Raw genomic sequence first — 4,497 nt, forward strand, 5'->3', positions numbered from 1 at the left:
AATTTGTTCTCTACAGTTAAGTCTGTTTCTTGGTTCACCTCTCTCTTTCTCTTTTTTGCATGTTTGCTAGTTTGTTTTGTTTCTTAAATTCCACAAATGAATAAAGTCATATAGTATTTGTTTTTTCTAACTTGTTTTGCTTAGTATAATACTCTTAAGCTCTATCCATGTCATTGCAAATGGCAGGATTTCATTCTTTAATTGTGGCTGTGTAATATTCCATGTATGTATACAAGCTCTTCCTTATTCACTCATCAATCAGTGGACACTGATTTTTCTATAATTTGGCTATTGTATACAGTGCTGCTATAAACGTAGGGGTGCATGCATCCCTTTGAATTAGTGTTTTTGCATTCCTTTGGGTGTTGTGTTTGATAAGTTTGTTATATATTTTAGAAACTAGCCTTTTATCCTTGATGTCATTTGCAACTATCTTCTCCCATTCCATAGGTTGCCTTTCGGTTTTGCTGTTTCCTTCACTGTATAGAAGCTTTTTATCTTGATGAAGTCCCAATAGTTCATTTTTGCTTTTGTTTCCTTTGCCTCAGGAGATATATCTAGAATGAGTTGCTGTGGCTGATGTTAAAGAGGTTACTGCCTGGGTTCTCCTCTGACACTAGGGCTTTTTAAAGAAGTACTTAGAAATATCTCTACAGTGGTTGATTTTATTATTTATTTACTATTTTATTTATGTTACTTTATTATTTTTTAAAAGATTTTATTTATTTGAGAGAGAGAGAGAGAACGAGCGGGAGGAGGAACAGGCAGAGGGAGAAGCTGACTCCCCACTGAGCAAGGAGCCCAACATGGGGCTCGATCTCAAGACTCTGGGGTCATGACCTGAGCCAAAGGCAGATAATTAACTGACTGAGGCACCCAAGAGCCTCTATTTATTTTACTTTAATTCCGGTGACTTCATTTCCCTCTCTGATTGTGCCAGTGGTATTAGCTCCCTGGATGTTCACTTCTGCTGTATTCTGGAATTTGTTCTGGAGACTCCATCTAGAGGCTTTTTATTTTGTAAGCCTGTATTACAAAGATTTTATAACTACCAATTTCCTATATAAAATACTGGCAAAAATTGAGTGGTCTTTTTTTTTTTTAAACTAAGTTAGATATTTTGAGTGAGGATATTTGGTCTTTTGAGGACTCCATCTCTTTTTTTATTTCTTTCTGTGACTCTTACTCTCGTTGGGTGAGGCTTTTCTTTGGGAGTTGGATGCCAGGGTAAGGCTCAGAAGAGAGAGAGCAACATTCAACTCAGTTACTGCTGATACAGTTAGGGAGAGCTCTATGTTAAAAAACACCAAAAAAAAAGGGGATCCCTGGGTGGCTCAGAGGTTTAGCACCTGCCTTTGGCCCAGGGCGTGATCCTGGAGTCCCAGGATCCAATCCCACATCAGGCTCCCTGCATGGAGCCTGCTTCTCCCTCTGCCTGTGTCTCTGCCTCTCTCTGTCTCTCATGAATAAATAAATAAAGTCTTTAAAAAAATTAATAATAAAAAAAAAACCCACACCAAAAAAAGACCTGAAGATTTGATTCCAGGCCATCTGTTTTGTCTTAGTGAGTTTGGGAAGGGGCATAAAGATATAGACAAAGCCTTTCATTCATGATAATTCATCATCATCAATTAATGATTTTGTTTTTGCTGACATTCTGATTCAGAAATGCATGGACCAGAGCACTTCACAAAGAGAACAGGAAAATGGGACCGTCTGGTCAAATGCTTTCTCATATACTACCAAAGGCAAACTAACTGATATTGGGGTGTTTTGAATGTTTGTTGTTTATAAAATTCCAGTTGGCTTATTTAAATAACTACTTGTGACTTATTTTTCTTTTCTCTCCATTTCTATTCTCTTTTATTTTTTTTCCCTTTAAGTTAAGTGGAAGTAGATGGCTTATTTTTTTTGTTTTTCAATATATTTTTTTTGAATCTTAAGAAGTAAGGAAGAATATTTAGAAAGTACAAAATTCTGTGAACAAAATCTATTTTAAAAATCACCCAGAATGTCACAGCCAAGAGAAAAAAACACTATAAATACTTAGTATTTATTGTACTTTTTCCTTTTTCCTTTTACACATATACCTGTATACAAGAACACAAAATTATGTAGTAAAATTAACTTTGTCTACTTTTAACTTTATATTGTGGCTATTTTCCTATATCATTTTCTTCAAACATATGTTTTATTATGTCTAAATAATATTCAACTTTTTGTAATGAACATTATCAATTTCATAGTTTTCACAGGGAAGAATATTTCAGCCATTTCTTTTCTTCATGACAATAGTACAGTGAATTTTATAGTACATAAAATTCTGATATCATCTCTGAATGTTCCCTTAGGATAATTTTCTGAAGTTGATTTACCAAGTTAAAATGTACATATTTTAAAATGTTTAATTTATATTGCTGAATTTTCTTCTGAAATGTCATAATATTTCATATAAATGCTTAACAAAAATAGTAGAATATAAAAACATACATTTTATCAAATCTTCCACAATAATGAGTACTATAATTCTTTATAAATGTTGCAATTTACTATGCAAAAAATGCTATTACATAGTTTCATTCTTTCTCATTTTTTTGATTTTTGGGTAGTTAAATTTTATGCATTTAAATTTTTCTCTCAGATTTGACTGTTTAGATCATATAGCTCTTTTTATTGGTGTCTTACTCTTTTGACTTTTTAAATAGATAGTGCTCTTTATATAGTCAGGTTGTTTAAGCTGAGATTTTAATACATATGAAAATAGTTTCCCTGGATTCATTTTTAATTTTACTACATACAATCATTATTGATACATAGGCTATTTTAATTTTTATGATATACAGTCTATTAGTTTTTTATGGTTTCAAATTTACTTTAAGAATTTTAAAATCTAAAAAAATAAAAATTTTAAAATATATTATAAACATTTTATTAACTATTCAGCTAGCATTTTGAGATCCTACTTTATCCATCTGATATTTATTTTATTGTGAACAACCAGTAAGAGATTCACAATAAGCATCATGTTGTGAATATTTCATCCCTTGATCAAGGTTTTGAAATTTAAACTGAGATTTTCTTGTATTTTCCTGTTTACCCAATATTCTATTGATACTTCATAGTATTAAATTGCTGTTCAAAAATCTGTTTTCAAGAATAACAGTAGGATTGTAGCCTCTCCAAGAAGTATATAAATAGAAATACCATATACAAGGCTGTTAAAATCATCCAAGTTACAGTTTGTGAAAAGGCAACCTATGGAATGGGAGAAAATATTTGCAAATCATATATCTGATAAGGGATTAATATCCAAAATACATAAAGAACTAATACAACTCAATATTAAAAACAAAAACAAGCCTAAAAAAGTCAATTGCATTTAAAAATGGGCAGAGGAATTGAATGGACATCTTTACAGGAGAACATACTAAAGGCCAACAGGTACGTGAAAAAATGCTCAGCATCCCTGATTATCAGAGAAATGCAAATAAAAGCCACAATGAGATATCACCTTGTGCCTGATAGAATGGCTATTATCAAAAACAAAACAAAATAAAACAATACAAAAAATAACAAACGGTGAGGATGTAGAGAAAATGGACTGGTTGTACACTGTTGGTGGGAATGTAAATTGGTGCACCTTCAATAAAGAACAGAATAAAAGTTTCTCAAAAAATTAAAAGCAGAACTACCATATGATCTAGAAATTTGACTTCTGGATATTTATCTCAAGGAAATAAAACCATTGTCTTGAAAAGATATCTGCACCCCCACATTTACTGCAACATTGTTTACAATGTCCAAGATATGGAAGTGTCCATCAATGGATGAGGAAAGAAAATATGGTTTATATATCATGGAATACTGTTTAGCCATAAAAATGAAGGAAATCCTGCCATCTGTGACAACAAGGATGGACCTTGAGGGCATTATCCCTGGGTGGCTCAGCGGTTTGGCGCCTGCCTTTGACCCAGGGCGCGATCCTGGAGTTCGGGGATCGAGTTCCGCATCAGGCTCCTGGCATGGAGCCTGCTTCTCCCTCCTCCTGTGTCTCCACCTCTCTCTCTCTCTCTATGTCTATCACAAATAAATAAATCTTTAAAAAATATGTTTAAAAAGTGAACTCATAAATGCAAAAACAGATGCTGGTTTCCTTTTTTAAAAAAGATTTTTAAAATTTATTTATTCATGAGAGACACACAGAGAGAAAGAGGCAGAGACACAGGCAGAGGTTGAAGCGGGATCCATGCAGGGAGCCCAATGTGGGACTTGATCCTGGGACTCCAGGATCACGCCCTAAGCTGAAGGCAGGCACTTTAACTGCTGAGCCACCCAGGTGTCCCAGATGATGGTTTCCATAGGCAGGGATTGAGGGTGGGAGAAATGAGTGAAGGTGGTAAAAGATAAGTTATAAATAAGTCCTGGGTGTATAATGTAACAGCATGGTGATTATAATTAACAATATTGTATTGTATATTTGAAAATTGCTAAATGTAG

This window comes from Canis lupus, chromosome 22 (assembly GCF_003254725.2).
Source record: "Canis lupus dingo isolate Sandy chromosome 22, ASM325472v2, whole genome shotgun sequence".
Lineage (NCBI taxonomy): Eukaryota > Metazoa > Chordata > Mammalia > Carnivora > Canidae > Canis > Canis lupus.